Source organism: Acartia tonsa, chromosome 14 (genome assembly GCF_053477335.1).
Source record: "Acartia tonsa isolate MP-2025a chromosome 14, ASM5347733v1, whole genome shotgun sequence".
In the NCBI taxonomy this organism is placed as follows: Eukaryota; Metazoa; Arthropoda; class Copepoda; order Calanoida; family Acartiidae; genus Acartia; species Acartia tonsa.
In genome coordinates this window covers 7498432-7512076 of record NC_137273.1, presented here as the reverse complement: position 1 = coordinate 7512076, position 13645 = coordinate 7498432, and positions in this window count along the sequence as shown.

Sequence of the window (13645 nt, the reverse complement as noted above, 5' to 3'; positions counted from 1 at the left end):
ATGTGCCGTTTTCACTAACATTCATATTATATAACACTCTGCCATAATCCATTTTTTATAAAGTCTGAAAATGTTTCACTGTATTAAAAATTACTTAATACATAAAAGTAATTTATGGACAGCTTTCCGCAGATATCAAATTTAAAAAAAAAATAAAACTGTTATTAATTTTATGATTTTTATTTTGATATTTGTGGAAAATTGCCTATAATACGATGCTATACATGATTATTCAGTATGACTGAGAACCGGTTCTAATCCAGCTGATATTAATTTGTTTCGAATCCATACTGAAAATTTAAATATCATTGCTTCAAGATTTAAATTTAAAGTGTTTAGATATTTCATTTAATCATCAGAATGGCGATGCTACTCTATTATTTAAGTTGTCGGTCCAAGCGTCTGTCTGCCAGTCCGTCAACGCTATTTTCATGGCGATTCATAGTTTGTTAATTTATTAATTAATAGTTCATTAAATTCAGATTTTAACTGCGAAAAAAATACAAAATTGTCAAATTTTGTTTTTGTTTTTTTCTTGTACATAAAATTTGCTGTGCTTTCCACGGATTATAAAAGGAAAATCAATTCCATTTTTTTGTCCAAATAGGCCGAAGGCCCGAGCAAACAAAACAAATATTACTTTTGAGAAACTTTTTATTATTCGTAGAAAATTGTCTATAATACGATATGATACATGATTTTAAAACCCAAAACTGAAAACCTGTTAAAACCGTTTTCGAATGTATTCGATTTTGCAAGATATTGTCGATAATAATTGTTTTTTTTTCCAGTAAAAATCATTGAAGCAACTTTAAAAGTACAGACAAACGAACATACGCTACTGAAAAATAATCTATTTGTTGAGTCAAAAGTAACGAAGAGCAAACGTTATTTTCCCGAGAATGTTATTTTAACTTGTTAAAACAACATACATTATGTGCTAAGAAAATACATCAAATCAATCAAAAAAGCACAAAAATATTATTAGAAAGCGAATGTTTTTTAACAACCAAGAAAAATGTGAGAAAATAAAATTATTTTAAGTCAGTTTTTAAATAAACTACTGCTTTTTTGTAACTTTAAAATTCCTAACTGTATGACAAAGTACATGTCTAACTGACAAACCGACGTAACTGCTAATAAGTACAACTTGTAAAGAACCTTCGCTACAATATTAACTCTTTTAGATTTATTTTAATCTTTATTCTGGGGTATACAAGTATTTAGAGCACACTTAAAATGAAGTGTCAGATTTAATTAAAAACACCATATAAAAGGTTAAATTAAAAAAAATACTTCTTATAATAACAGCCATCAAAAGGGATAGAGTAGACATTGGCATGTTTATTACACTAGTCCCTTAAGTTTTATAATTTCGTTTTCTTATTTGTTAGCTTAACAACTTTTAGTACTTTTATTGTATTTGATTCGATGGTTCATTAAGCTGTGTGTCCAAACGTTTCGACCACTAATTATACGACCACTTTTTTCAAACCATATTGTCGAAATAAACCATTAAAAATTAAAATATAACTAATAAAACTTAATGCTTTTGGGTTTACATGATATATAGACAGGTAGAAGTTTTTACAAAAACCAATTAAAAATATTAACTTTCTAATTGAGTAAAATAAGCGTAGTACAGTTAGGGAGTTGAATCCATTTTTATAGAAGCAGAAATATAATCTATGATTATGGTTTGGACCCTCTAAAACTGTAATCTACCCTTCCACTTTCCCCTCTCTTGGTGAAGATATCTTCAACGCCGATACGATTTTTGAAATATAAGATTCCACTTTTGTCTCTCTTGTTGAAGATATCTTCACCAAGAGAGGCAAAAGTGGAATCTTAAATTTCAAAAATCGTATCAGCGTTGAAGATATCTTCACCAAGAGAGGGGAAAGTGGAATCTTACATTTCAAAAATCGTATCGGCGTTGAAGATATCTTCACCAAGAGAAGGGAAAGTAGAATCTTACATTTCAAAAATCGTATCGGCGTTGAAGATATCTTCACCAAGAGAGGGGAAAGTGGAAAGGTAGATTACAGTTTTAGAGGGTCGAAATCATAATCATAGATTATATTTCTGCTTCTATAAAAATGGATTCAACTCCCTAACTGTAGTAGACAGTTTGATTTGCCCATTATTTTTATAGTAGCACAGCTACTCTATATTTCATAATTCCAAATGTAAACAAATGATTTTCTCAGTTAGCATTGAAGATAGAGGTACATTTTTTATGGGATATCTGATTCTAAAAAATAAGACAACTCAACTCGAGAAGGGAGAGGACAATGGACTCTAAATTATACTGGTACCCATATTTTTATCATAATTTAATTGTTTATACGGAGCTAAAGGTGTCAAACATTTCAACCAATAATTATAATCTACAGAAGCGGTAACTTTGTTTATCATAATTGGGGGTGTAAGTACATCAACTTATCATCCATTGTCATTTCCTTAAATATGCCCGTAGACAACTTTATATTTGTGTGCTTCTGGATATGGTCATCCTTGTTATGATGTTAAAGGGATGATACAATGGCCGATAAATTGATGTACATCCCCAATGAAATTACCCCTTATGTAGATTTAGATTACTGATTAGTTGTTGAAACGTTTGAACACTCAACTTAATGAGCCTACCATTTAAAATTCACTCAAACCACCGAATAAGAAAATGATATTTCAAAACTTTGGGGATTATTGTAATAAACAGCCCGTTGTCCCCTCTCTCTCTCTGCCCTATTACACCTCAACTTTGTTTGAAAGATAATATATTAATAAGTTTCAACATACAATCTACTTTTTCTTACTTTTGATTGATATGTAAAAGTTATGAAAAAAAGTTAACTTTTTTTCTCAAGACCAGTTGTATAACCACGTGGACTCTTAGACAAAAAAAAATGACATTTAAAATATCCTTTAAGGCTATGAAAGTTATTTCACATTTTTAAAACCTTTTCCAGTTTTTTTTCTTTTCTTTCATTCATAAGTTTAAAGCCTTTTTTTGCTGACCATTCCAATAACTTTTTAAAAATGGACAATAAAACTATTTGTATGACCTATTCCTAAATCTAGTTCTATTACCAAAAAATATTTTAAAATGTTAGAGTTTTGTTTAAATATATGGTTTTTACGAATTAAATTTATTAATTTTTCTTCTTTTTAACATAATAAAAAATGAACACCCTTCTTTCTCGAAATCTTTTTAGAGACTAGACCAAACTTTTCTCCGCTAAAAGAATATTTTTTTTTATATTATTTTTGATCTCGCCAAAAGTTGTAGATGAGAGAAAAAGAGAAAATGGATGAGAGGTTGCGTGATTATGGTCCGTACTCCTTTTAGATAATAAAATTGAGATAATATCCACGAAAAAAACGCTAAAATATAAAAGCTTGACATATTAACATTAAAAAAGTTTTTAAAAAATATTCAGGGATTTTATGGTATAAGCTAATAGACCAAGATTAAATCAAGATCCCAAAAGTTTTCATTCCAACGCATGGGAGAGAGTGATTATAAACTTAAGGATTACTTTAATTTTAGTAAATTGTTCTTTTTAATTATGATTATTTAGGGATTTAAAAAATCTATTTTTGCGCGCTCCATTTTGCTCCCCCCCCCCAAAAAAAAAACTTGAATTGTCGCCGATATCGAAATTTTGTAAACTCCCCCCCCCAAAAAAGTTTGGACGTGCCTGAACTTGTCCTAATTATAAAGAAGCGGCGTTACCAAATATTTTACTTTGAATAATACATTATTTTGTTCTTGAGAAATTTATCATTTATGAAATTTTATTTACAGATTTGAAATTTAAAACGCAAAATATGATTATATTTCTGATTTATATGAAACAAGAACATATAAATTTACTAGTGGTTACTCCCCTAGAGGCCTCTGTGAGCACTTTATATAGGGCTTAGAAAGTCGACCACCACCCCATTTTAAATTTTAGTTTTAAGAAAAAAGTAAAAAAGATTCTTTTTTTGGTGGGGGGGGGGGGGTATTTTATTTCTAGGGCAAATTCTTTTCGGAGTGTGGTGTTAGCCCCCCCCCCCTTAAAAAAAAACTATTTACAAACCTTCCCTGGACCCATGAGAAGCTGCAGGCTGAACTGAACTATATCAGTTCAGCCGTTAGAAAGATCTTTTGGTAATTTGATTTTTAAATAAAATTTGTGGTCCATATGCGACATGAGGGAAACCGCAAAAAAGACTTATAGAGTTGCAATGCTGCTCTGGAAGCTAAAAAAAAATTTGTCAAATAATTTAACTAGCTAGAAGCGTAGCAATTCTAACTGTAGCTATAAATTATTCCCCCTTTCATCGACTGATTAGTATATTTATAACTTAAATGAATGATTTCTTTATATTAATTACCAACCAGGCGGCTGCGCTCATAGCATCAACGGGCTCTAAAAAAAAGGAAAAATCATCCTAACCTTTCAATCTAAAACAAAATAATAGACTGAAACCATCCTGGGACCTATGTGAGGGTTTTCTGAAATATAGGAATCAATCGTTTATAAAAAATCCTGCTACTTTTATAATATGATAATTAAAATTTCTAAGCAGTCCTAGCTGCGTTACTTATGGATAACATCGCTTTTTTTTATAGTATTTTATAACATCTATTAAAATTCTGCCGAACTTAGTTAAAATATTTTTGGCGTCTCACAAAAAGAGAAATTTTTAAAGACGTAAAAGCAGGTTTTAAGTACAAAGTAATTAAAATCAATAACAGGCTAAAAATACTTTGTTTTTAATTAGCGGCTGCGCCCCAACATCATGTGGCTCTGTATATAAAGGGAATGGCCGAAATATAGCCTAAAACCATCCCAAGACATAAATATGAAATTACAGAAGGCTAAAGATATTCCAAGACCTATGTGAAGCCAGGAATAAGGTATAACCAACAAGCGAAATAAATCTGAAATAATATTTGGGGGGAAGATGTAGAGGTCGTTAATTCTACGATGTGTTGATTGACCCCCAACGACAGTTAAAATTATGTGCAGGTTTCGGGATTTTTTTTTCAATGTAAAGCTTTCTTAAAAGGAAAATTTTAATCGCTTCAGAATTTATCGAATTCTTAAGCTAGAGACTAGAGGGAGAAAGGGTTTAATAACTGTATCTACCCATCGCAACCACCTTGTGCAACCTTTCTATTAGGCCATTGAAAATCAACCAATGGTGTCGCCTATATTAACACAGCCAAGTAGCAGAAAATGATTTAGAAGCAGACGAAAAAGGTCTTTGAAAATGGAAGGGAGGTAGTTGTCTGTATATACATTTATACTATAGATCTGTTAGCCTACCACTATTGAATACTCTTTTTTTGGTGTGCAATAACAATTATTTACTGATATTCACTTATTAACAAAACGAGGATATTCTAGTTAAGAAAGACTACTAAAAATCCTCCAAATCCTCAGTTACTAAATTTTATCCTAAAATTATTTCAATTTACTTTTAAAGATTTTACTCCTGGATATAAACATCATTGTGTGGTAATACGGCAACAGACGGACGGGCAGTTTACAGAATTGCTACGCAGTGACTTATCATAACAAGCCTTCTGCACTAATCCCATTATATCACCATTCACCTCATGACCGCCGGTGACCCCGCTGTCCAGCGGTCAAACTGGCCTGCCTAAAAATGGGGAGGGGCACGGACACGCAGCTATCACGCGCCCCTCACGCAATTATATAACCGGGAGGCGCTGCCTCCCCTTTTACCACAGCTACCCCCGCAGACTGTCTACCGCCGTGGGCTAAGCCCTTGTGTCCCACACCCCCTTCAAACCTAACCCATTGTTATAATCTGTTGTATATATATAGTAAACATCCATTGTAAATATTATTCAGTTAAATATATAATTTCTGTATGACTAAATCCTGCTAGTTTGTTTTGGTAGAATAATTCAAGGCTAAGGCTCGTTGGACTCGAACTCGCAACCGGTGAGCTGAAACGTTTCGGCTTACCACATCTTGGTGTCAGCGTGTTTCAATCGAGCCTTACAGAAATTAGCCTATTCTACCTCTGATTGGACCCTTTGGCAAGTAAGGGGACAGTCAGCCGCCAACTGAGAAGCCAACTGACCCGTGAGACGGCCTTTTTAGGTCGAATTTCCATCATTTTGAACGCAATGTGTAGGCCTTTGGCCTACGGCAAGCAGATTTAGCCTGCTAAAAGCGCCAGTTACGGCGTTTTTTCCGTACCGTGTAGGAGTAGCGCTAGGTGCGCAGCCACGGTAATCGGATAATTTAGCTCAAACGGCTACAAAACTGAGTCTAAATTGGCAAGTGTAGCTGGGACAAGCCCCAGGACACCCAGGCCAAACCTACGAGACGGACAGCTAAGTGCTGGTCTCCCTGAGAAGGCAATGTGTGGCTGTGAAGCTTCAGCACACAAGTAAGGCCTACCACTGCGATGGATAGCAGAATTTGAGCCAAAGGCATGGCAGGACGGGACATTCCCTGCCGCTGCCTCCCAGGATTCGAACCCGAGGCGCTGCAGGACGGGCCATTCCCTGCCGCCATCTTTCGGGATTCGAACCAGCGGCGCTGCAGGACGGGACATTCCCTGCCGCCGCCATCCCTCTGACCCTTGCAGGACGGACATTCCCCTGCTGCCAGTGCTTCCAGAATCACACCTAGAGCTCCTAGTGATAACTACACATAAGTGTGTATAAATGTCAACCAAGTGATAAAAAGAAATATAAAATTGTTGACCCAGTGATAATTGATAAGCTCTAGTGATTCGAAGCTACAGTCTAAGCCACCACCAAGCGGTCTACACACCATGGTAAGCGATACTACCATAGCTGCGGTTCGGCCACCGCCGAAGTTTCTGCCGACCCCAGCCGAGCGGGAGGCCCCCCTGTCTCAAGGGCAGGACCTCCACTTCCCCTGCCATATCAGGGTGAGGTTTCCCACTCCTGACCCTGCCCAGCACGTACAGGTTGATGCCATGGTCGATTCTGGCAACCGTGTACCAGGGTCTGCCGTCATTTCTGAACACCTCATGCACGCCATTGGCGTGCAACGCATGTTGGTTCCAGACAACACCCAAATCCTGACTGCTAACGAGGAAGGCCAGCCTCTCCAGGTAATCGGAAAATTATATGAATTATATATGGCAGTTTCACACACACTTATACTCCATCTGTACCACGTGACTGTGGTACGGAATCTCTCACACCCTCTGAACCTAGGAGGGTATTTTCTCAAGGAGTTTGGAACTAGGCTCTGTTTCGACATGCAACCCCCCTGCTTGTGGGTGCGTGGGGAGTTCATCCCACTCCGTGGTGTCCCCATCGACCGGGAGACAGCCGAGAGAGAGTTGAGTTACGAGGGGCCTCTGCCAGGCCCACTGCCAGAGCAGCCGCATGTGGTTGAGAAAGGCACGCACTGGGTGGATGCTGCACTAAACGCCCATAGGGGGACCAACATGCTAGCCATGGGGTTGCCCCCAGTGCCCAAGGTGCCTCTGGAGAACCTGCCAACGACGTTTCCCGAGATTGCCAGCCCTCCAGAGCCGATCTTCTCCGCCGACACCTTCATCAACGGCCAGCCGTGTCCACCTGGCCCCCTCTACCTGGGGCCCCCAGCCATTCAACCGGCCAAGTCCGAGTCCAGGCCCGTCAAGTCGCGGTCTGATGCACCCGGAGCCACGCTCAACCCCCAGGAATCAGCCTCTCCCGGCGTCGTGCCCGTCAAGTCGTGGCCGGACGCCCCCGGAGCCACGCATGGCTCCGATGCCTCAGCCTCTCCTAGCGCCGAGCCCGTCAAGTCGCGGCCGAACGCCCACGGAGCCCAGGCTGGTCCCAGCGCCCCGGCCTCTCCCAGCGCCGAGCCCGTCAAATCGTGGCATGACGCCCTTGGAGCCACGCCTGGCTCCGACACCTCAGCCCCTCCCAACGCCGAGCCCGTCAAGTCGCGGCCGGTGGATCCCGGAGCCGAAGCTGACCCCGTGCCAGCCACGTACAGGCTAAGCGCTGTCACTCCAACTGATGGCCAACCACCCCACCTCCGTACGGCCAAGAGAGTGGTCTTGCCTGGCCGCGGTGTCATGGCTGTCCCTGTTGAACTAGTGGGGCACCGTACTAAGGATGCCATCCAACTATCTGCCCCAGAACAGAGGTTTGGGGAGGATCTTGTCATCCCAGAAGGCCTGTATGCCCACAGGCCTGGCTCCGCCAGCGTGTTTCGAGTGCTGGTGGTAAATGAAGGGGAGATGCCTCTCCTGCTGGACGCCGGCCTCCCCGTGGCTGGGGAGCTGGTCTATCTATGGACTATCTGGGCCACACCCTCAGCCGTGAGGGGATAGCCATGCAAGAGGATTATATTGACCGCATCCTGGACTGGCCGGCCCCCATCACCCCCAAGGACTTGCTGGCGCTCCTGGGGTTCTTTGGATACTACCGCCTGTTCATCCCAGAGTATGCCGACCTCACCTACGAGATGAATCGGCAGAAAACGGCCAAGACACTGACCTGGACGGCTGAGATGGAAGCCCAGCTGCTACAGCTCAAGGACAAGTTTCGCCAAGCCCCCATCCGAGCGCCGCCCAGGTTTGACTTGCCGGCTGTGTTCCAGCTCACCACAGACTTCAGCAGCCGCGCCATCTCTGCCATCCTCAGCCAATGCCGTGGGGCGCAAGACAACCGACCCCGAGACTCGCTACCCGTCCTGGAAGGGAGAGATGGCCGCCATCATGTATGGAATTCGGAAATTCCACGGCATCTTGTCCTACCGTAGCTTCCAGATCAACACTGATTCCTCAGCCTTGCTACAGATGAAGACGCTGAACACATCCACAGGGATGGTGGCTCGCTGGCAGGAGGAGCTAGCGGCCCTAGATTTCACTGTCTGCCACTGTCCTGGCACCCAGAACACCAATGCTGACGCCCTCAGCCGCCGGGAGGACGATAATATGCCGACAGCTACCGCTGAAGAATTAGCAGAGCAAGCTGAGTACATTCACACCCTCTGCCAGCTAGGGGAGCCCGCAGCTGGACGGCCCTCTGCCGCACGGCTGGACCCGGCTAGAGTGTTAGAGGCACAGACACAGGACCCCCTCCTGCTCCGTGTCCGCCAGTGGGTGGCCGATGGCAAAGCCCCAACTAAGGCTGAGCTGCGCGGCAAGGAACGAGATGAGCAGCAGTACGCCAGCCGCTTCGCAGCCCTGGGACTCGACGAGCATGGCTGCCTCACCACCACTGACCAGACCCTGACAGGAGAGAGAACAAGATACCTGCTGCCTTCGGCCCTCCAGCAGGACGCGTTCTTTCTAGCCCATGGGACCCCCATGGCCGGGCACTTTGGAATGGACGCTACTATTGCCCGTGTCGCCATGCATTTCTGGTGGCCCAACCTGTCCCGTGACGTCCGCCTGATGGTTCAGACTTGCCCTGAGTGTGTACAGAAGGTTACCAAGGAAAGGTTGAAGTTAGGGATACACGTGCCCTCCCGCCAGGGGTATCCACAGCAAGTCCTGTTTATTGACCTGGTGGGGCCGCTGCCAGAGACCCCAGCCGGGAACCGCTACATCCTCACCTGTCAGGATGGGTTCAGCCGGTTTGTCAGCCTCTACGCCATCCCCAACAAGCGCACTCTCACGGTGGCTGAAGCCCTTCTGCACCGCCACCTGGCCACGTTTGGATGTCCCCTGAAGATCCACTACGACAATGGGATGGAGTTTACCGGCCAGGTATTCAAGGAGCTGGCCTCCAAGATCGAGATTGGCCTGACACATCCACCGCCCTACAACCCGCAGTCCAACCGGGTGGAGAGGTTCCATCGGATGCTCAACACAGGCTGTTCCTAGACAGAGACGACAACAACTGGGAGCCACACTTGCCTGCCATTGCCTTCGCCTACAATACCAAGGCCTGCAGATCCACGGGCGTGATCCCGTTCCTGGCCTACTTTGGGAGAGAGGCCAAACTTCCGGTGGACATGGTGCTCCGGCTGCCAGACACTGAGTATGCCTCGGTCCCAGCCAACGTCCAAGCTCTCCTGCAACGCTACCATGCTGTGTACGACGCAATCCAGCAGCGAGAGGAGGGAACCATCCGGAGGAGCGCGGCCGCCTACGAAGGCACGGCCAAGTACGAAGTTGGAGACCTGGTATGGTATCTGGCCCCCCGCCTGGTGCCAGGGAAGGCAGCCAAGATTACCAAGAGATGGACTGGCCCTTGGAAGATAGTGCGACAAGCCACAGACGTCCATTATGTCATCAAACCTGCCTCTCCAACAGCCAAGATCTCGGAGGTCACCGCGCATGTAGGCCGACTGCGCAAATACACTGGAGATGTAACTGCCCATCAGATTCCAACAGACATCCAAGGCGACCTGGACGGCGACGAGGACGCCACCGAGCTGCCCGCCGGAGCTGCGGCGCTGCCAGCTAGTGACCCAGGACAGTTTCCAGTGTACCAGCCAGCAGCCGCCGCCCCACAGCCTAGCGGCCAGGATCGCGACCCTGTAGAAGAGAACCTGCAGCACCAACCCAACGAACCACCGCCGCCGCCGCCAGCTCCAGAGCCACCTAGAGATGCCATCTGGAACCCTGATACTGACATGGAGAATCTGCCGGCCAGCAGCGAGCCTGCAGGAGGAGAGGCGGCCACTGAGATGGAAGAGGCGGCCCCAGAGGACAAAGCTGAAGCGATGTGCCCCCTGCTGATGACAGCCGTCCCCATCCGAGTGGGAGCTAGGAGGCCAAGTAACCTGGACCAGGCAGGCGCCCCCATGGAATTTTACGCGCCTTCCTCCATCGTTATTCCCCCCTTGGGAGCCTCCAGAGTTAGCCTAGGCCTCCGTGTCCAGCTACCCGCCGAGACAGAACTAATCCTGCAGACAAGGCAAAACTTCCAACGACGGGGCCTGGCCGTCGCCAACCCACGGCTGGAAGCCAACCGGGAGTTGACAATGTTGATATCCAACCACAGCCAGACAGAGCAGCGAGTGTCCCGCGGAGCCTGTATAGCCAGAGCTGTCCTCCACCGAGCTGTGCCCCAGGAAGATGTTGTCCTGCGCAGACATAGGTTGCCGTATCCCCAGGTTCAAGGCCTGGTGGCTCGGGAGCCCCGCAGCCCTTGAAGGGGAGGTTGTGGTAATACGGCAACAGACGGACGGGCAGTTTACAGAATTGCTACGCAGTGACTTATCATAACAAGCCTTCTGCACTAATCCCATTATATCACCATTCACCTCATGACCGCCGGTGACCCCGCTGTCCAGCGGTCAAACTGGCCTGCCTAAAAATGGGGAGGGGCACGGACACGCAGCTATCACGCGCCCCTCACGCAATTATATAACCGGGAGGCGCTGCCTCCCCTTTTACCACAGCTACCCCCGCAGACTGTCTACCGCCGTGGGCTAAGCCCTTGTGTCCCACACCCCCTTCAAACCTAACCCATTGTTATAATCTGTTGTATATATATAGTAAACATCCATTGTAAATATTATTCAGTTAAATATATAATTTCTGTATGACTAAATCCTGCTAGTTTGTTTTGGTAGAATAATTCAAGGCTAAGGCTCGTTGGACTCGAACTCGCAACCGGTGAGCTGAAACGTTTCGGCTTACCACAATTGGACATTGGGATGTGACAATAGGCGATGTAATAATCGGGAATAGTCCCTTTTGTGGCAACGCCCCTTAAGGCTTTTGATAGGTTATTTTAGGTTAGGTTAGATTATATTGGGTTAGATGATTGCCCCACGAGCCCACAGGGTTAGGTAATTCGTCCCGCAGGGTTAGAGCCCCCCGCAGGGGATAGAAATAGGAGAAAAGCTATTGGAAAAAAAATGACGAATCGCCCCTTAAGGAGCGTTGCAACGAAAGGGACTATACCCAAATAATCTTCGCGGCTATCACTCAAATTACCCTTTTCAGTACAGATACTCTCCCCCCTCCTTATTTTGAATAAATTAAAAATAATGGAAGGTAGGAGGGGGTTGCCAGTTGTTTTTTTGTATATTACTCTATAGGTAATTTAGGGATGTTTATTAATCTTGGCCGTTCTTCCATAATTTTAACCTACCATATCAAAATGAGGTTTTATATTTAAATATTTCGGCCATTGACTTAAGATTCCTGATATAATTAGTCATAAAATGAGCTACCTTGTAAACTTTAAATACCATTTGATTAACCTTTATAAAGAAAACATATGAGTCATTATGAGAATATTTTAGCTCTTCTAGAAATTGCTATCTATGTTTGTAATAACATAGGATCTAGTGCAACTGTGGTAGCGGCCGCAGTTTGTCAGCCGCTTCCCAAGTTCGGGTATTACGGCAGTGCGAACAGACGTGGACACGTATAATTATAGAGAAGCTGGGCTTCTCTATGTATCACCAAATAACAAACAGAATTTAATTGGGTGTTACTTTATTCAGAGCTTACAAGATACTGATTTATAATACAACAAAATGGTCAATGCATAGATTGGAATAATTACTACTAAAATCAGAGGTTAAAGTTATATACATACAATAAACACAATAGGCAATAATTATCCCCCATCCCTGGAAGGGGTGGGTGAAACAAGCAAATCAGATAAAACATAATAGGATTGTTAAACTATAAATACTTTTAATACATGGGGGGGGGGGGGGTTCAAGTGTACCCACCCCCTTACTCAGGGGAGGTCCCTCGGACCTCCCACAAGTTGGAAGCAGGGTTGCCATAAAACCATGGCCTAGGGGTGCCGAATACCACGCAACAACTATTTCTGGTAACGATTATTTAAAAAATCTATGAACTTCAAAGGCTGATAATGGCCATACGGTTGAACTTATAGATTATTCTTGCACAAAATTTTAACTGGCCAACATTCCTCATTGATAACTTTCAGAAAAATATTTGTCTTAAGAAATTTGGGGTATAGTCCCTTTCGTGGCAACGCCCCTTAAGGGGCGTTTCTTCGTTTTTTCCACAGTAGCCTTTCTCCTATTTCTAGCCACTGGGCAGGGCTAGAGCCCCCCGGGACCAACTGCTTAACCCTATGGGGCAATCACCTTACCCAGTATAACCTAACCTAACCTAAAATAACCTATCAAAAGCCATTTTAAAAATACGACGATTCGCCCCTTAGGAGTTTGCCACGAAAGGGACTATTCCCGAAATTTGTGCTTTCTAACACAGTTTTAAAGTTTTTTCTAAGGACATCGCTGAAAAACTTTTAGTTTAAAAACAAATTGTAATAGAATAAATACTATAAAAATAAAATACAATTGCTATTGACTAGCTGCCAGCTGTTTTAACATTACATTTACTGAATATGATATTTGTCTTTTCTAAAAATAGTGTTAGCAGATAATTAAAAGAATTTCACATGTTATAAGAAACCTTTTCTAAGTTTATTACTTGTCTGTTTGCAATGAATCCTTAAATCCTTACATTCTCTATCAATTTTCTGATTCCTGAATTACTGAGGTAAAATCTTAAAGAAAACCTGTACGAATTAAAAAGTTTTTTTTCCCTTGTAGTTTATAATCATTTCTCTAAGATTATATGCCACAATGTTAAAAAAAAGAAGTATCTCTAAAATGTAAGCTTCTATAATCATGAATATATGTCGATAAATCTGTCTGTAAAAAATTGAATAGGAAAAATGTAT